Genomic DNA, 21,657 nt, shown 5'->3' with positions numbered 1-21,657 from the left:
TTGTCTCTGCAACTCTGTATAAAGCTCTATTCACACTACCATTAGAGCCAGTGCCTTCATTGGCAGTACTGTAGCTTTGTAAGATAAAGTGCAGCAAGCTATTCTTCCTATCAAAATAATGGACACAATAGAAGTCAGTAGGATTCTATGCATACAGTTATTGTCCATCATTCTGCGGGTTTAGTACTGTTATCAGAAGCTAAGACGTCGGTGTGAACAGAGCCTGACGCCGTCATTTTCAAATTAAATAAACAATGTCAAGGTCCACGAAAATGGACTATCCAGAAATATTCCATGCCGATTCACCATATAAAAGAATCTTAAACCAAGTCTTACATTTGCCGCTTCCTTAATTCACGCAGATGAATATTTTTAGAACTTTATATAGAACTCACAATTCAAGTGTTAGATTACAGGAGTCTAACCAAGAAATCCCTTTGCTACTTGTCCATGAATAAAACCCTCGTTGTGATGGGACCTTGTTTAGCTTCTCTATCATTTTTCTCTAATCAAGGTGAGTAGTCAAAGCGGAACACAAAAACTTGGGAATGTATCGGCAAGTAAAAGTCGCTGGAAATAGAGAATGTTATTTTACGGTAATGCATCCAGACTTCATCGCTTTCTTCCCTTCACCCTTATTGAAATGGAAAAGTATGATAATGTAATGATATGTAAAACATGAACTAACACAGCATTGTGTGAAAGAAATGTAATCAGTTTTGTGCTGCGGAGAGCAGGAGGGCTGATGAGAAACAGACGTAAAGAAGCTGTCGGAAAACAAACCTGAAGTTCAATCTAAAGGTGAAGAGTAGATATTAATATGTCTCCGCTGTAACCTAACAAAGGGTAGATTGGTAGGCGCCAATGAACTTCACACCCTGGAGCAATATATTCAGTAAAAAATTACTTTAAAGCATGATATTACTAAAAACTGTTGATGTCCTAGAGATACATGAAAAGTTTTTATCAGTCGGGGGCTGAATGTTTAAACCCTGACGGATGCCGAGAACAAGCTTGGAGAAGTCCATGCGTAACGCATTCTCTCTCCCGTACACATGACCTTGACAGACTCCCATTGCAAGTCTATGGGGCCGTCCAAGTCTCATAGACACAGAGCGGGGAGAGAAGCATACGACTACTGGCTTTCCTCCCCAATCATTCTACTGATTGGTCAGTGTCTAAATGCTCAGACTTCAACTTTAAACTTTTCTGCCAGCTACTAAGGATGTAAAACATATATTTTGTGGGGTATTTTTTCATGGCATACATTCAAGACCTTCATAGACATGGTGAAAAGTTGACTATGGGGTCTCTTGACTCTCCCCCAATATATAATATCACGGGAGAGAAGAATCAGGAATGTTGTATTACATTTTCCCTTTTTATTTTCAGGGTGATAGACTGCTACCAAAGCTGTCTACCAGCTTACCCCCCTCTCTCCATTTAAAGACATAAATGTTCAGTCAAGCCTAATGTTCATATGTATAGGGGATTGGGTGAGACTGAAGGTGTATGGGCACCGTGTACACAATGTATAGTGCCGCCTCCTGCAGATGTCAGGATTTCAGTATTGGTGATTCTCCTGAACTGTGGGATTGTAGTGGTGCCCGTCACACCCGTTACAGGGATAGCTACTTGATATTGGCAGAGAGAGAAATTGCAGCAGAGAAGGTATGGGATTAGGTGGCAGACAACCAATATGGCCAACCTGTAGGTAATTAGGCTCATTCCCATTAAAAATGCCAATGTAGACTGCATGCTATAGCCAGGAACTTCACCCATGGTTCCCTTGTCCCACAATTACTAGTTGACTGGTACCCAATGAGGGTTTCTATAGAGATTAATGAGTACGTTCTTCTTTACTCACATCAAACTAGTGGTTAGGGAGCATGAGGGTCCATATTGTTCCTGCACTGGTGCCTTTACTGTCATACCCACTCCTGCTCCTTTTTTTTCTCGTCCCATCCCTGTATACCCTGATGGTATCTGATCCTGAGACAAATATATAACTCCCACAGATGCACCTAATTCTAGCTTTTCTGCTGCTATGGGATCAATGAAGCCAAAAGTAGAGAATGAGAGAGAAAAGGAGAGTGATGTGTAGCAGGAGGTGCTAGAAAGTAGGATTTAAGGCCACTCTATAAAACATGCTGCTCCTTGGGGACTCTGCCACCTGAGGCAAGATGCTCATCCTGCCTCACGGCAGATAAAGCCCTAGTAAGCCCTTATACACATAGCTTTGTTACGGCTTTGTACAAAGAGCCCTGCTGTACCTCTGTATGCTTCTGATTTCATGTTGAAGCAATATTGTTATTTTTTATAGTCAGATTCTGTATAAATCAAACATACAAAAACTATGGCATGCTCCATTGGATTTAATATTCCGGTGCTAGTCTCCCCAAGAAGCATTGCTTTTAAGGTAGAATATCCGCATCACATCGAGCACAGTAAAGAAGCACAAGTAATCCCTGCTGCTCTATAATATAAAGCTGCAGGGGACTCTGTTTGCCGCCGCACAGCTCTGCCATGTGCATGGGGCCTTAATGAAATAAATACTGAAAAGCAATAAAACAGCCATTATGCTTAAACTTTACACACACAATACACGGCCATGAAAATAACTAAGCCGCTTCCATCTCCTCCAAGACTTTAAGGGGCATTATTAGAACAACAATATTTTCCTCTTCTCTTTTTCACCGAAGACGTATATTAATTTCATCAAGGTGACTGTCATGTCTTAGTTGTTTTTATTCCATGGTATAAAAATACAAGCCATGTTCTTCTACGGGCTGAAAAGGCAATCGTATGCCGAAGGCATATCAAATAACGCTACACAGGGAACAAGATGTAGACTGCAATGAAATTATGCCTTTGCCGCACAGCAAATCCGGCTCATTTTCTACCGAACGTGAAGGGGATAGAACGGGTCATAAGATTCCTATGAGTACAATTTAATGAAAATGTGCAAAAAAAAAAACCAAAACGTTTAATGACACCCTGAAAAAGTTCTGCAGTAGCGGAGACATTGTGATATATAATTCAGAATGTTTGTAACTTTCCAATCTGCCTGCAGAAGAACATTCAGTGTACAGTTTTATATAGATATAATGTACGTTTCCTTTATCCCTCTTTGGTTTGGTTGGCGTATGAATTCTATTAGACCTATTAGTAATAAGGTATGATTTATTATAGTGTCACTGTCGTTATTACTTTCAAAGTCTAAATCAACAGTAGCTGTGATATAAAGCAAGTTTGCAAAATACATTCATTATTATTATTTTTTTTTTTGCTATCATGCAGTAAAACAAAGCTGTACTTACCAGAAATCCAGGTCCAGTCTCCTGAAGGCAGATTTTCTGACTTGTGCTGGTTGAAAAAAACAAACTAAACACAGTAATTCCAACCAGTACAGAGAGTCACGGCTCAATGTGTCCATCAATCACATGACTGCCTTCTCTCTGTGAGCGCTCAGACGGCCTGGGATACACAGGACTTCCTGTTTTATGACTGTTTCTTGTTTTCTGAGAAAAAGAGTCAGAAGACAGGAAGTGGTGTGTTCTCCATGATAACTAAAAAAAAATTCTGAATGTAAATTGCAAAATTGCTTTATATCACATCTACCGGTAATTTAGATTTTGAAAGTTATAACAAGAGGTACACTTTAATATTAAACAAATATCTGACTTCTGTGCTGAGATTTGATTGCTCAGTAGTGTTGAGCGAGCACTAAGAATTTTTAAATGCTCGAGTAACAAACCCCATTGAAATCAATGGGAGACTGGAGCAATTATCAAGGTGCCCCCTGCTCAGGAGACCGGAAGGTGCCTGGTTTACTTTGAGGCTATGTTCACACTACGTGAGAGACCGGACGTTCCGTGCAGTGGCGGTCTTTGGTACCAAGCACCCCAAGCGATCGTTTGGGGCCCCCAACATCCAGGGGGGCCCCCACGCCTCGCTCTTGTGCTCAAGACCGCTGGACAGGGCCGCTGCCCCGCTCACTGCTGCCATCTGAACTGTAACTATGAGCACTCGTAATGAGCGCTCATAGTTACATGCAGCAGCAGGGCGGGAGACATTGGCCCCCTTCCTGTCAGTCACTCTTTTGGCCGGAGGAAGAGTTTTCCCTGCGGTCACAAGTGGCAGCTTTGTCCTTGTGGTGCCGGCGCTCCAGTGACATCACTGGAGCATCGGTGCCAGGACAAGGGGAGTGTGGCCTCTTGTGAACGCAGGGAAAACCCTTCCTGCGGCCACAAGAGTGAATAGACGAGGAGACGCCCGGACTCAGGTGAGTATAAGTGTTTGTTTTATTGTGTTATATACTATATGGGAGGGGGAGCACACAGGGGTCTTTTTAACTGGGGGAGCGCATGTTGGGGTTCTATATAAATAGGGGGAGCACACAGGGGGGCTATATAACAGGGGGAGCACACAGGGGGGGTATAGACTACTGGGGCTTCACAGAGGGGTCTATATACTACTGGGGGCAGTACACAGGGGGTCTATTTACTACTTGGGGCAGCAGAATGGCGTCTATATATAACTTGGAGAGCACACAGGAGGTTTATATCCAAGTGGGGGAGCACACAGGGGGGCTATATACTACTGGGGGAGCACACAGGGGTCTATATACTACTGGTGGGGCACACAGGGGGTCTATATACTACTGGGGGAACATACAGGGGGTCTATATACTACTTGTGAGGCACACAGGTGGTCTATATATATAACTGGGGGAGCACACAGGGGTCTGTATACTACTGGGGCAGCACACAAGGGGTCTATATAATACTGGTGGGGCACACAGGGGGTCTATATACTACTGGGGGAACCACACAGGGGGTTTATATACTACTGGATGAGCACACAGGGGTCTATATCCAAGTGGGGGAGCACACAGGAGGTTTATATCCAAGTGGGGGAGCACACAGGGGGGCTAAATACCCCTGAGGGAGCACACAGGGGGCCTATATACTAGTGGGGGAGCACACAGGGGGTCTATATACAACTGGGGCAGCACACAGGAGGTCTATATATTTCTGGGGGAGCACACGGGGGGCTATATATAACTGGGGGACCACACAGGGATCTATATACTACTGGGGGAATCAAACAAGGGGTATATACTACTGGGGGCAAGACACAAGGGGTATATACTATTGGGGGCAGCACACAAGGAGTATATATTACTGGCCAGAGCCGCTCACTTCATTGTGTGAACTGACAGGTCTTTCTGCGACATGTCAGTTCTTTGTGGCGCCATATGGGATCCCGGCCGGAGTGTATACTACTATGTATACTATGTATACGCTCTGTCCAGGATCTTATAGCAGATAAGGCAGTGTCCTACACCGTACAAAGTACGGCAGTTGTTGCCAATGGAAACAACGACCGTACTTTTATGTAGTGTGAACATAGCCTAAATGTTTATTGTATTTTTTCATTCTTATTTTTGTCTTTTTTGTCCATTGAATGGATATGTAAACAAAATATACAGAAATTTGAAGAAAAAAAAATGCAGTACCTAACTGCAAAACACAGAACTTCCTGTAGGAAATACAGCAGCTGATAAGTACTGGAAGACTTGAGATTTTTTAATTGAAGTAAATTACAAATCTCTGGCACTTTCTGAAACAAGTTAATTTAACAGAATAAAAAAAAATTGGTGAAAAAAACCCTTTTAATAATTTTGATTAATTTCTCACGGCTTTTGAAAACTCGTGGTTAAAATGGATTTTTAATAAAAATTTTTTTAATATAACAACAACATTTTTCTCACTTATCTCCCTTGCCTAAATAGGAGAAAATACAATCCTTCATAGGAACCAAGTCACACACACTACACAAATGACTGCATAAATGTGATCTTCAATGGGCCGCAACTAGCTTGCGGGTCACCGCCTGACCGTTTCCATCTCTGCATGTCCATTCTCTTGCAGGTAGTTATCATAAATTTCAGGTGGGCTGTAATGGAGCACTGGACGGCCACCTGTGGTTACACATTACGGATAGAAAGATTACTATACTTTGGCTCTACTGACTGAATGAGGTTGTGTATGGGCCTCTGGTTGTGACAAGTAACCATCTCCTTGTGTATCGCGTTACATATGTGAGGCATGATGGAGCGGTACTGTACATATGTTAATTAGATCTCGCACATCCAATTACAGTAAATGCCCTGATTAACAATGCTGCCAATGTGGGCGGGTGAACCATTATGCCATCATTTATACCACTGACAAGAAGCTGCTCATTAGACATGCTTTTTATTTTAATCTCTTGCAGTGGGTGAGGTGAGAGATATGTGTCACTGCTTCTTATACAGGATAGGTTTCCAGCTAAGAGATTTGCGCTGCTGATTTTTAGATGGAGTAGTTCTTTCTCCATAGACTTCTATGCTAGCCCGGCTTCCTTTCATTTTGTTGAAAATGCCTCTGAATTTTAAATACTTTTTATTGCATTTTTTTGGGTTATTTTGTTATATTTGTTGCATGTGTTAAGTTCTGTAGAGATTTGTATTGGATATAGGGCATGTCTAGAGCATGTGGCATTAAAAAGTTTTTGTACAATGTGTGCACTGCTCCTTTTCCATTCATTTTAAAGGGAAACTATCAGCAGGTGGTTTGTACTTATGAAGCTGCTGATAGGTACCTGTAGTGGCACAGCCACCAGTCTTCTTATTTCTCTCCATGGCGCTGTTTTCCTGTAGTTTGATCCAAAGCCAATATATAATTTACTCTGTTTAGTTCACTGGGGTTGTTCCTTGGCCCATCAGTGCATTGTCCCACCTGCCCTTTGCATCCTGCATCCCCTTTTACTAGCTAGGAGAGACATGGCTACTTAGTCAAACTGGTGTGGCCAAGAGTGTCAGTGCCCTAGGCCTGCTGCGCCTCTCTCTCCCTGCCTCCCTTCACTTTGAGCACGCCCCTGGGCTGGATGGAGGTGGGGAGAGAGGCACCGCAGACCTAGGGCACTGATGCTCTAGGTCACACCAGTTTGACTTCTAAATACCGGAACTGGAAGACAGGCTGACTGGGCACGGCATAAGTCCTCTACAAAGTGGTGTCGGCGGTTCGGAGATGGCAAGGTGTCAGTATGGAGTCGCTTTAAAGGGGTTATCCAGGGTCATCCAAACACAACTACCTTCTTATGAAAACAGCACCAGCTCTGTCCTCAGGCTGTTTGTGGTATTACAATTCAGCTCAATTCACTTCAATGGAACAGAGCTCCAAAATCCACAACCAAACTAAGGACAGGGAAGGTGCTGTTTCTGAAAGAAAGTCCCCATGTGTTTTTTAAACCTGGACAATGCTTTAAAACAGTAGAAGAAAAACTTATTTTACTTCTTAAAAAATAAAAATAAAAATCTGCTGCCCTGATAGAATAAAGAACAAACGCAGACAGGTACCATTAAAAACATTGAAAAGTTTTTAAAATAAAACAACCCTCCAATGTTCCTACATTCTGTAAATCAATACAGCAATATTGTATAAAACCGCTGTCTTACTGATGGATGCTGATGAAATCTGTAGACGGCTGCAGGCAAATCAGCTGATACACTACACTAAGTTATCACTCGGCCACAAGTTGACTGATGTTCCTAGTTGATCTGGACGACTTTTCCCATTCTTTCTATTCTTCCGATAAGAAAAGATTAATGTCTTTTTTTTTTTTTAAGAAAAAAAGGAAATGGCTAGTTGCACTTAACCATTTATATGCCATATATGCCATGCTCAGGTTTGGACAGACCCAATTGTGCTCGAGGTTTAGTTATCTCTCCACATCACGAGTCATGTGCTAACATATGGCGGGGGAACATTCTGTGAAGAAGGTGGGCCAGGACTCTTGCTGATAGTAGGACATTCGAGCAGCTATCACACTAAAAGTATATAAGTAAAGTTAATAAATGCATTAAAACAACTTTTCTATCTGGATGGACATCAAGATATCATTATGGTTATTGATATTATGTGCAGAGCAAAAAGTCAGCGCATGTGCCATAATATAATAATTTTAACCTGCCAGAACTTCCAGTTACACTTTGACCAAGGAAAACATTCCAGCTGCCATCTTTCATATCAAAATGAGCTTTATTTCTGTTGTAGAGATGAGCGAACCTGTCAAAGGTTCGGCTTGCACAAAACCAGCATTTGAATCCCACTGCCTGAAGAAGATGGACGCAGCCTGAGGACTGCCTAGAAACATGGACTGCCACCTGCTGCATCAACCTTCTCCAGTCAGCGGGATTCAAGTGCCGATCATTTAGGTTTGTGTGAACCCGAACTCTCGGCAGGTTTGCTCATCTCTAATTGATTTTACAGGATTTAAAAGTATTTTAAAGATGAGAGCTGGAATGGTTTCCTTGGTTAGGGTATGTTTACACTGAGAAAACCAGTGGGAGAATTGACATGTCAATTCTTTGAGCAGAGAGCGACGGAAGCAGAGGTGTCACTGAATTCAGCCTGTTTTACTCAGTGTGAACGGGCCTTTAAAATGGGAAGTTTGGTTCAATGGTTCAAGCTTCCAGAGGCCATTAGCAGATGCCATTATGCGGACAGGATGCTGGAGCAGGTGGGCCATGCTGGCTTAACTTTGAACTATTAAAACTAAACATAAGCAAACTGGGCACCTTGTGTTAAGAGGGTCAATTATTCTGAATTCAAAGAACATTTAGTGTCAGGTTTATGTAAAAAGTTCTCATTGGTGGGGGTCTGAGCCTTGAGACCCCCCACCCCTTGTTTGAATCATTCAGGAAAAGTATACGGATGGGTGCTGCCCCTCCTTCCTGTTTGACACCAGACAAGATTTATAATAGACTCTATGTGGGACATTTACAAAGGAGTCTAATATGTGCAACTATTCTAATGGAGATTGGTGTGTATTTTTTTGTTCTAATATCTTGTGACTGATTCATTAACATGTAGCACTGCCATAGTAAATGCATCTAAATAAAAAGGCGCAACTATGAAAAAATTGCGCAGTTTTATTCACCTGGTACTGACCAGACGTAAGAATGCGCCTGTTTATGCGAGTTTTTAAAAAGTCGCAAATTATAAATTGGGTGCTAATCCCAGATTATCGAACTGTTGGGTGAATACAGGCAGATTAAAAAAAAGTCGCATCTAAAAATATTCACCTGTCGAATTCTGGTTCATAAATCGAACTTTACAGAAAATAGAACTTACCAAAAATGGGTAAAAAATTCAATTATTCACCAAAAATTTGGTGCAAACCCCTTGATAAATGCCCCCCTATGACAATACCACTTAAAAAAAACTTTACCAAGGGTAGCGGAGAATCGGTTAATAAAATCGGGGTGATCATCTTGAAGAAACTTGCATTTGGGTGGTCCAAGGTAAGAGAATACATGGTTCTCCTATAAGACACCAGTAAGTCATCTTTAATGACTATGAACATTTCCTTAGAATTTCACTTTAACATACATATATTTCAATGTCACAATGCAGCAAATCTGGAAATCGACTCTGCATGCAAAACAATTTTATATTGTATTAAGTGGCATTGGAAAGCTTCTTTGCAACCCCTATGGGCACTGTAATGGCTGCTATTAGTCGTGTCCTTCTACTACCTGCTACCTCTTATACGGCTGCTTATGGTATTAAAATGCTTCACGCAAGAGGGAACCTCAAGGCCTTACAATTGAATTTTATGGTAGGATGAAATGTTCTTTAAATACCAAATACTTACATCCTTTGACCAAAGAAATAATAAAAAAAGACAAGAGGTGATTGAGTGAATCAGTGGAAATACTGGCTGTCTGGCTGCCCCGGGGCGATACAGGAAGCTTAACGTCTTACAAAACTTTTGTTTGCTATCAGATGGAAAGGTTACTTGGCCATATCAGTTATCATCAAGAAAAAGAGTCTAGTCTTTAAGAAATATTGATTTGTCGACTGAAGGACATGGAGGCAGTAAGGAAGCAGGTTGCATCGAGGTCAGTGATGAACCTGTCTATAGCTTCGAAGTGTATATCACCTTGAGACGTAGCAATATCTGTAGTCTCTTTAAGATGAGGTTTTTAATGGCAGCAAACTGACCATATCGGATGACAGGTGACAAAAAATCTATGTACAGTGTATTGTAACTAATCTATTATTGGGTGTCATTGTATATGATGAGTACTGAATCACTTCAAGTAAAATCAGACTCACTGGAGAAGTTGCCTGTACAGTCCAGGAATCTATAATATATTTGTTGTAACTAGACAGCATTTTTGCTGTAACTAAACCCCATACACATTAACAAAATTTCCACTGAACCTGCCATTTCTGGTGGGACAGCTAAACGTGTAATGTGTATGGGACCCCCAATTTTCCCCCAACAGATGATGTCAGGGGAGGGAAGTGTCATGAATGCTGGACTTCATCTCCCAGACTCTTTTGTATTTAGAGAGATAAGCTGCCACCAGATCTGTCACGTCAGACCTGCTACCTCCATGAACTAAGAGAAGGCTTGTAAGTCCTGCTGCCTCCACCAATTTAAAGAGAAAGCATGTGAGTCCTAATACCTCTGCACATTCAAACAGAAAGCCTGTGAGTCCTGCTACCTCCACCGACTTAGAGAGAAAGCCTGTTAGTCCTGCTACCTCCACCAACTAAGGGCCAGTTCACAAATTTGGCCAAATTCCCACCTGCCTCTTTGTCAAATGGCGTCTCTAAGGGAGGGCTTGCGTGCCTCCACTCTCTTCCATTCTCTTCCATGACATGTCAATTCTTTGAGCGGAGATCGGAGGCGCGCAAGCCCTCCCGTAGTCTCCGTTTGACACTGAGGCAGGACGGAATTACACGGCGGAGAGCTCCACCACGAAATTCCATCGAATTTACCAGTGTGAACTGGCCCTTAGAGAGAAACCCTATGAGTCCTGTTTCATCCACCAACTTAGAGAGAAAGCCTGTGCATTTTGCTGCCTCCACCAACTCAGAGAGAAAGGCTGAGTCCTGCAACCTCTACCAACTCAGAGAGAAACTTTATGAGTCCTGCTAACTCCACCCACTCTAAGGAAAGCCTATGAGTCCTGCTGCCTCCACCAACTTAGAGAGAAAGCCTGTGAGTCCTGCCGCCTCCACCAACTCGGAGAGAAAGCCTGTGACTCCGCTGCTTCTACAAATTTAGTGAGATAGCCTGTGTGTCCTGTTGCCTCAACCAACTTACAGAGAAAGCATGTTAGTCCTGCTTCCTCCACCAACTTAAGGCCAGTTCACACTCAGTGTCAAACAGCGTCTCTATGGGAGGGCTTGCGCGCCTCCCCTCTACTCCATTCTCCTCAGCTCTCCTTTCTCCACTCAAAGTATTGACATGTCAATTCTTTGAGTGGAGAGCAGATGCGCGCGAGTTCTGCTGCCTCCACCAACTCGAAGAAAAATACCTGTGAGTTCCGCTGCCTCTACCCACTCAGAGAGGAAGCCTGTGAGTCCTGCTACCTCTACCAACTCAGAGAGAAAGCCTGTGAGTCCTGCTACCTCCACCAACTAAGGGCCAGTTCACAAATTTGGCCAAATTCCCACCTGCCTCTTTGTCAAATGGCGTCTCTAAGGGAGGGCTTGCGTGCCTCCACTCTCTTCCATTCTCTTCCATGACATGTCAATTCTTTGAGCGGAGATCGGAGGCGCGCAAGCCCTCCCGTAGTCTCCGTTTGACACTGAGGCAGGACGGAATTACACGGCGGAGAGCTCCACCACGAAATTCCATCGAATTTACCAGTGTGAACTGGCCCTTAGAGAGAAACCCTATGAGTCCTGTTTCATCCACCAACTTAGAGAGAAAGCCTGTGCATTTTGCTGCCTCCACCAACTCAGAGAGAAAGGCTGAGTCCTGCTACCTCTACCAACTCAGAGAGAAACTTTATGAGTCCTGCTAACTCCACCCACTCTAAGGAAAGCCTATGAGTCCTGCTGCCTCCACCAACTTAGAGAGAAAGCCTGTGAGTCCTGCCGCCTCCACCAACTCGGAGAGAAAGCCTGTGACTCCGCTGCTTCTACAAATTTAGTGAGATAGCCTGTGTGTCCTGTTGCCTCAACCAACTTACAGAGAAAGCATGTTAGTCCTGCTTCCTCCACCAACTTAAGGCCAGTTCACACTCAGTGTCAAACAGCGTCTCTATGGGAGGGCTTGCGCGCCTCCCCTCTACTCCATTCTCCTCAGCTCTCCTTTCTCCACTCAAAGTATTGACATGTCAATTCTTTGAGTGGAGAGCAGATGCGCGCGAGTTCTGCTGCCTCCACCAACTCGAAGAAAAATACCTGTGAGTTCCGCTGCCTCTACCCACTCAGAGAGGAAGCCTGTGAGTCCTGCTACCTCTACCAACTCAGAGAGAAAGCCTGTGAGTCCTGCTACCTCTACCAACTCAGAGAGAAAGCCTGTGAGTCCTGCTACCTGCACCCACTCTAAGGAAAAGCCTACAAGTCCTGCTGCCTCCACCAACTTAGAGAGAGAGCCTGTGAGTCCTGCTACCTCCACCAACTTAGAGAGAGCCTGTGAGTCCTGCTACCTCCACCAACTTAGAGAGAGCCTGTGAGTCCTGCTACCTCCACCAATTTGGAGAGAAAGCCTGTGAGTTCCGCTGCCTTCACCCACTTAGAGTCAGACAGGAAGGACTGTCAATCACTCTGTGTGGGCAGGGACAATGAGGAGTCACAGACCTTCTCTGTGATTCTTGACAGCATTTTTAAAGCTTTAGATTTGCCTGTCAAACCACATTAGACTTCAGCCATCATTATTCTATAGCCCTTTGCGATGTACATTAATGTGTTACTTTCCTCACTCTACCTCCATTACTGACATGGATTTGCATAAGATGCATGTTAATAAATAATATTTTAAGCAACATCAAATGCATACATTTATCACAGTGACCCAGTGACATTTTCATGTACTAAAAATTAATAAGGTCCCTTACAGGGACAGATGATTTATTTATGAAGGCTATATGCTGAGATTGTCCTTACACATACGAGAACTATGTGGAATATAAAACATGTAGCGATGATGCATAGATAAAGGGGTATTCCGCTCAAAAATAACCTTTCATATGTACTGTATCTGCCCATGGGGACAACAGCGTATTTTTACCTCTCCGCGCTCCCCCGGTGTTCTCCTTCATCCTCTTCGAGACCCCATCTGAGTGATCCCGCCTCCACTTCCACTTCCAAGACGGACTTGTCTGAATAACAGCCCACTCAGCCAATAACTGGCCGCTGCACTGTCACGGACAGTGATTGGCTGAGCGTGCGTCATTTAGACGAGTCCGTCATGGAAATGGAGGTGGGATCACTTAGCCGGGGAAAAGAAGATGCCATAGGAGGACACCAGGGGACAGTGTCAGACTGGGTTACCTTGGGCCCACCATGGAATTTGATTCTAGGGGCCCACCAAACATACACCAGATATAACCAGTGCCAAACCTTTCACATTAGTATAGCGACTTTGCACAGAGCTGTGTATGTGACCAGCGACGCTAGCTTACTGCTAGTAACTTGTCAACAGGTTTACATGTAAGAGGGGGAGTTACAAATGAGTGCACATAACTCACAGGCATGTGCAGCAGTGCTGGGGGATTACATGACATCCTGGAGCTGCTAAACAGGAAGGCCAACCTCTTGTTCAGGGGCCCACTATGGGGAAGGGCCCACTGGGGGATTCCCCTGCTCCCCGGTGGGCCAGTCCGAGCCTGCCAGGGGAGTATGGAAAGGAAAGAATACGCTATTTATGTTACCCCTTTAAGGACTGTAAACATCAGTCAGAGGATGCCCACAATTGCAACCATGTTGCAAAGGAACTACCCTAAAGTCTTGATTTATAATCTTGTATACAGCTCCTGTGCAGATCTATGTGCCTCTATGGCTAAAGGCTCTACAAGCAAACCAAATAAAGGCTACAAACAAACCATAATTTGTTTTCTTTTCTTTTTTTTTTCCTCTTTGTGATGGTATAAATAAAGTTTTGTCAATTTGATATGAATTTGTAGTCAGTTATGATTATTACGCGGGATACACAGTACAATATAGGTGTTTCTTTTTTCAAACCATATAGTAAGTTTGATTTTGTCAAACAAGGCCCTTATTCTCAAGATACGTGTGAGTTCCAGAGGTGCATATCCTGCAATTATCCCCTAAATGTCGAGCTGGGAATACCCCTTTTATTCTAACTTTTCAGACAAAATGTATTCCGCTGTGTTGGGAATGCACAATGGGCTTGTCTTTGCCAATTCCCCTCAACCCTTGTCAAAATATTCTTAATTGTTCTTTCATTTGAAAGAGAATGGGGAATGATGGCTGCTCGTAACGCCAGATGCTCAGCTCTCCTCTGCTCCGTTCTGATTGCATTGAATAAATAAACCAACTTCTAGGTCTGACAGATAAATAAAAATAACCAGGCACGCTGTCAGGCTGCAGTTATTAAATGTTGGCCCTATCAATTTTAATGCAGAGGCACCGATGTGTGCCACCGTCCTCCATGTAATTTTAATTCAATGGCCTGTGCTACTAAACACACTGATAAGTCAGACATTATATATATACCGTATATTGCAGTGACAGCAACACATTATGGAGCTAGGTCGCTGTGAAATAATGTGCTCTTTATGACGCTTGAAACCCTATATAGATTTTTTATTGCATTCTGGATAAATAGTTTGTATGGATAACTCAATCTAAAACAAATGTCTACTTTTATTACTATTTTCATGTTTTCATGTTCTGAACTAACGGTAGTATTTGTTCCAATATCAGATCCATGTATGATTGTTTTCTGTAGGACTAGTTGGAGTTTGTTGTATTAGGGTCCGTCTCCGACCTTTCATTATCCCACTTCCGGGCTCTTAAGTCTTTGTTTGGAGTCCTGGATGATGACATGATGTCCATATGGGAGAAATGTCGCAGTGAACGGCAGTCACTGGATGTCACAGTCCTGTAACTTGTCACTATAAAGTAACTATGTATGTCAGGTCATCACTCCGGATTCCATACAAAGAGGGACAAGGGACCCAGGAGACCGGCAGTGGAGGAATGGAAATCTTAGATAACCGGTATAAAGGGCTTTTATGTCTTTTATATAAGATATAGGCTAAATAACAAAGCACAAGTAGCACATAAATATCTTTTGTTCATCCATGTCTGTGTAGGGTGGCATTGAATGCCATTGCCTTTTAATGAGTTGTGTAGTCAATATACAGAATTGTACCTCATCATAATGTACATTATTATTATTATTATTATTATTATTATTAAATACAGGGTATTAGTACATACATGGTATTCTATATACCACTTATAGTAGACAGAGGTATGGTCAGCAATGCTTTCTTCTTTCAGGGAATTAATTTGAACTTGGAAATCAGAAAGTTTTACTATCCGCTCCCAGTTTCATGAAGATAACATGACAACATGAAGATAGTTTAATACCATGTTAGGACACTAAATTTGGAATATACACTAGGAAGACATATAAGAAACAGTTATGTTTGTGAGCAGTTATGAAGGTGAATAGTGCCAGAGAAACAGGGTGGAAAGCAAGTCTGGGACGGCCTTGTCCGCCCTAAGGGGAAATCGCCAGTAGCTAAGCGGGTCCTGAAAGACTGAGCCCAATGGAGACAAAGGCCCCTTCTAGCCCAGAGCCACATCAGCACATGCAAGAACAGACTGGGTTGTGAGTAGGATCGTGTACAGTGAGTAAAATTCCCTCTGAGAGGCCTGATCCTCAGCTTCAGAGCTTAGATAAATCAGTCTGAAAAACACTGCCTGTATGGGCAGACAATAGCGTCTTCCACAAAGTGTGGTTCTTAACCCCTTAAGGACCGGGCCAATTTCGATTTTTGCACTTCCGTTTTTTTCCTCCTTGTGCTTAGAAGGCCATAGCAGTTGCATTTTTTCACCTAGAAACCCACAAGAGCCCTTATTTTTTGTGCCACTAATTGTACTTTGCAATGACTTGCTGATTTTTTTCATAAAGTACACTGTGAAACCAGAAAAAATGTAATGTGTGGTGAAATTGAAAATAAAAAGCATTCTGTTTATTTGGGGGGTATTTGTTTTTACGCCGTTCACCCTGGGATAAAACTGACTTGTTATATATGTTTCTCAAGACGTTATGATTACAACGATGTGTAACATGTATAACTTTTGTTGTATCTGATGGCCTGTAAAAAATTCAAACCATTGTTACCGAATATATGTTCCCTAAAATCGCTCTATTTCCAGGCTTATAATGCTTTTATCCTTTGGTCTATGGGGCTGTGTGAGGTGTCATCTTTTGCGCCATGATTTGTTCTTTCTATCTGTACCTGGATTGCGCATAAGCGACTTTTTGATTGCTTTTTATTACATTTTTTCTGGATTTGATGCGAACAAAAATGTGCAACTTTTATTTTTCTTTTACCCTTATACTAGAAGCCCCCCTGGGGTACTTCTAGTATAAGTACGCTGATCTCTCATTGAGATCTAAACTGCATAGATATACAGCATAGATCAATGAGATAGGTACTGGATTGCTTCCGGCTGCTGCAGCTGGAAGCAATCGAGTGCCGAGTCGGGATCAGCGCCATTACGGCATAGACCCTGGCCCAAACCGGATGTGTGGATCACTCCTCCGGGACAGTCAGTTGCACAGAATCAGTTGCACAGAACAATCTAAGTGATACATCATTCTGTTCAGCTTCTCCTTTACTAGTCTATGCTACCCTTCGATAGGACAGAGTCTCTAACTATCAAAAAGCCACAAAATAACGACAAGTTATTGAACCCATTGGGCTTTGTCAGAGACTGTAACTCTCCCTTTAAGATCCTTCATGTCTAGAGCCCTCCATCCTGGAGGTAGGGAATTAACATTCATTTTCTTAGAGCCAGAGTACCTAGAATCCACCATCCCAGAGGCAGCATTTCTTATTGGACTGCTTGGGAACCCATCACGCCACCCAATCTAATATTCTGATGTTAAAGGGGTTATACAGACTTTAGCACCTCCCCTGTCATGGTTTTGCAGGTTAATTCCATTGAAGTGAGCAGAGCTGGAATGCAATACCCCACACAACCCACGAACAGGGGTGGTGCTGTTTTTACAAGAAAGTATCTGTGTTTTTTTTTTTAATCTTGGATATCCCCTTTAATATTGCAAGGAAAATTTTTGTGGACAGTCATATGTACTTCTCTGTACGACGTGCAAAATAAATAAGTTCTGATTTGTAAATCAGAGCTGGGTCTGCAACATTAGCTTAAAAAGACAAGGATGGGGAACTTTCAGCTGTTGCAAAACTACAATTCCCATCATGCATGAGCAGACAAAGCAAAGCATGATGGGAACTGCAGTTTTGCAACAGCCCTGATGTAAAGAAAGAGTTTTCTATTCTTCCCTCTATTGAATATGATAGTCTGGAGTGGACTGAAAATTCATCACCTTAAGGGACCATGACAAGTTTAACACATCACTCGCCAGTCTGTTCCAAGCCTACCTCCAGTGCTTCATACCGAGTTGGAGCCTGGGGATCGTCTGGCACCATGCGCGGGAACTGGGCGGTGGTTCAAAACAGGAACTACGGAACCGGCTTCCCCCTATGCCGGTGCCGGTCTGTTCATGTAAGAAACAAAAAAATGTACTAGTGGAACATTCGCTTTAACCATTAAAGGGGTAGTGCGGCACTAAGAAATTGTTCACAGAATAACACACATTACAAAGTTATACAACTTTGTAATGTATGTTATGTCTGTGAATCGCCCCCTTCCCATGTCCCACCACCCCCGCACGTGAACTCGGAAGTGTGGTGCATTATACATACCTGATCCGTGTCGTACCTGTCCGCTATCTTGTGCCAAGACGTCATCTTCGGGAGGCCGGCCGAATCGCTGCCGCCGTCCCTGATGCCGGCTCCCCTCTGCAGCGTCACCAGCCGCTGAGCCGCAATTGGCTGAGCACAGTTATGCTCAGCCAATCGCGGCTGAGCATCTGATGACGCTTCAGAAGGCGGCCGGCACTAGGGGCGGTCGGAGCGGTTTGGCCGTCCGTCCGAAGATGACGTCTTGGCAAGAGATGGCGGACATGCGCGACACGGATCAGGTATGTATAATGCACCACACTTCCGGGTACACGGGTGGGGGTGGTGGGACACGGGGAAGGGGGCGATTCACAGACATAACATACATTATAAAGTTGTATAACTTTGTAATGTGTGTTATTCTGTGAATAATTTCTTAGCGCTGCACTACCCCTTTAAGAAGTGTTGTTATACGCTAGCTCTTTTCTCTCTATATCTGGCCACAGGGTATCACAGAAAGCCAGCACTCTCCTGCCAGCCGCCACTACACACAAACTTTCCCCAGAAGTTGCGCCTAAGTTGAGCCTTGTTAAGGAACAGCAGTAAAATGCAATCCCCGCTATAATGATCTGTCACGGGAGAGGTTTCGTTCCAAACATTAACCAAAAGAATGCGTTCCACCTCATTATTAGTAAACGTTTCGTGCCGGCGCTAGGATTTATTTTTATGCTTTTCCTCCTTCAAAACAAAATAATAAAAATAAGTGGAATATTTATCTCTCCCAAAATTGCTCCAGATGCCTTGGTATTTATGGCGTAAATGTAAGGATTGTGGGGAAATATTGCTTTGAGTAATCGCACATCAGAGGTACGGGCACTTGTATGGAGAAGAATAAATCAAATTACATCTTGAAATACATATACAATTCCCCAGCAAATGGCTCTGGCTACTTTATAACCTTCCTTCCTTTGTGCTCTCGTGCTCGTATTCATCATCTACTAGAGCAGATTCATTTTCCTTAGATTGGATTAATTTCGGAGGACACATAATCTCAAATAAAATGCTGCAAATGCTGCGCAGCTCATTGTTTGTGTTATTTAGATTTATTGAAATGTTGCTGTGAGTTTCTATGGAAAGCAATGTATGGTTTACTGTTATATATAAAGGGAACCTGTCACCCCCTGTACTGGGGTAAAGGCCACCCGACCCCCCGCTAGAGCCCCAGATACTTACTCCATCTCGCCAAGTCCCGCTCCTGGAGCCGGTCCCGGGATGGAGATATCCTTGTTGGAAGCCCGGAGCAGGCGCTGCATAGATGACTCTGATGCCCATAGAGAATGACGGCTCCATTCATTCTCTATAGGCATCGGACTCATCTCAGCAGCGTGCGCGCCAGGCTTCCAACAAGGATATCTCCGTCCTGGGACCAGCTCCAGGAGCAGGACTTGGCAAGACGGGTAAGTATCCGGGGCTCTAGCGGGGGGTGGGGTGGCCTTCACCCCGACACGGCGGTGACAGGTTCCCTTTAAGCAAATTGTAAGACAATAAAATACAGGGGAGATCGTGGCTACAGGACTAGGATCAGTATTAAAGGGGTTTCTCACAAGAGGACATGGCATATCTTTAATGGCACCCACTTCCTATCCATGAATCAGCATCTCCAGGGTGCCAAGAGTTAGGGCCCTGGCACACACTATGGAAATCACTCGGGTAACCTCCAGCAGATTTCGCGTGAACATCTGGCCATCCAATAGGCTTCATTATAGGCTCAGGCGGATTCCACCGTCCACCAAAAGAATTGACATGTCAATTCTTTGGGCAAACAGCGGAATCCGCCTGACCATAGAGTGGAGCCTATGGAACTGGCAGAACTTCAAGTGGGGGCGAGTGATAGAACCCGTGCAAGTTATCCGTGTGATGTCCGTAGTGTGCAAGGGCCCTTAAGAAGATCAAAAGTACAAGGTGGTGGTGGGGGCTTGATCCGGTTTTGCTGAACAAATGACTCTATATTCTCCTTAGACTTTAGTAGAAAATGAGTGGCCACATAAAAAGCTCACAAATGAGGAATAGATAGATAGATAGATAGTAAGTTCGGGTTCCTGTGAATCCGAACGCTTAGTATTTGAATTCCAGTTGGCTGGAGAACATGGATGCAGCCCTAGGGGCTGCCTGCAAGATGGATGAAGCTGCCTGGAAAACACAGATACAGCCGATAGCTGCCCTAGAACTGCATCCAACTTCCCCAGCCATCTGGATTCAAATACTGAACATTCAGGTTCGCGCGAACCTTAATTTACTGTAAGTGCCCTCATCTCTAGCCAAAAATAAAAGCTGGACTTTTAGTGATGGATAACTTATCAAAAGTTATGCCATTCAGAATGATATAGCATGCTACGCTGAGGCCATGTTCACATATGGTTTTTGGTCATTTTTACCTGCAAAAAACGAGCCTTTTTTTTGGTATTCATCTTTTGCTCAAAATATGGATACTAGTTTAAAAATAATGTCCAGTAAATAACACAATGGGGGGTTTAACAAGGTTTACACACTAGAAAACCAACGTAAAAAAAAAATAATTTTTGAGGCCTGTAAGCCGTGATAGCAGCCACGCATTACCAGCCATGTTTCCATTGAGATGTTCAGTGAGACATGTTAACTAAGTCCCCGGTTCAATACATGTTGAGTGCATCTCGGCATCAGTGCTCCCAATCCCTACAGTTTAGCTTGTAATGAATCGGCTGCATTCGGCATAAATTGTGTAAGTAAATAAGGAGTGTAAACAAGAAGCTGTATACACATCCAGTCAATAAGCATCTCATGGATTGTCTTACATGACAAATAGAGCAGTGTCGTTTCCAGGAGGTTTAACTACTGACGCTTGTGTCTTGGGATGCGCGCAATTCGTTTTTATAGTGGAAGAGTGTACAATCTACTTTTGGTTCTTTCTAATGGTTCTAGATTGATTACAGCTTCCCGAGCTTGTGACACTAATCTCTGTGCATTATAAATGCTTTCTTACCGATCCTTCTCAATGTTCAGCTTTAGCCTCCAGCCATTTCCGATGAAATACAACTTTCCCTTAACATTTTGAGTGCTACAAGTAATTGTAACATTGGCGGATATTTCAATAAAGACCAACTAGAACAAGGATTTGGATGTATGTACACAGGAGAGGTCTCGGGAAACAGACATCCCCTGTGCTAGAAGAGAATAGTAAGTGGCCCCCTAACTATATATACTATATACCATATATAGATTATTGGTGCAGAAATAATGTCTGGCCTTAAAGGGGTTGTTCACCAAAAATGTTTTTCTTTCAGTTCAACTGGGGCCAGAAAATGACAGAGATTTGTAAGTTACTTATATAACATGGCAATAAGTAGTCCTTTCCATTATGTGCATGAGCTCAGTAGTGCTCAATATTTATGAGAAAAAGAAAACTCCCCCCTCTAGCTGCTGAATGGCAGTTATCTATCCATGCTGTGTATGGTCAATCAACTGTCAATCAGCAGCTTGAGGGCGGGGGGAGGGGTGTGGCAAGAATCCTATTCTCCTGCATATTAGGAGAACAGCTAAACAGAATGATGTAAGTAATACACCAATCTGTTCAGCATTTCTGTCACTAGTTTATGCTGACCTTATTTAAAACCACATAAACCTAGTGACAGATTCCCTTTAAGCTCTTTAAGCCTATATGGTGACAAACCATCACCTTCATAAGTGTAGAACACAAGCCAAAGTATGTGTTACTGATATACACTCCATGAGACTGGCCTATAGACAAGGGATTAGCAGCACCATCCTGACTTCTCTAAATGCTACTTAATGTTGTTGTAAACAAGATGCCTATCAAAGCCTTCCCATAGGTAATGCTAGGTATTCCATTCATAGTATTATGA

The 21,657-nt window shown here is 43.2% G+C and overlaps 1 protein-coding gene across 3 annotated transcripts in view; it reads right to left on the bottom strand.

Annotated features, from left to right (window-relative positions):
• Nucleotides 1-21,657, bottom strand: part of PLCH2 (phospholipase C eta 2) — a 518,781-nt gene that overhangs the window by 251,573 nt on the left and 245,551 nt on the right. The window lies entirely within an intron of this gene.

This window comes from Dendropsophus ebraccatus, chromosome 12 (assembly GCF_027789765.1).
Source record: "Dendropsophus ebraccatus isolate aDenEbr1 chromosome 12, aDenEbr1.pat, whole genome shotgun sequence".
In the NCBI taxonomy this organism is placed as follows: Eukaryota; Metazoa; Chordata; class Amphibia; order Anura; family Hylidae; genus Dendropsophus; species Dendropsophus ebraccatus.
The sequence above is the reverse complement of the archived record's forward strand: the minus strand, read 5'-3'. Positions and strand labels throughout refer to the sequence as shown.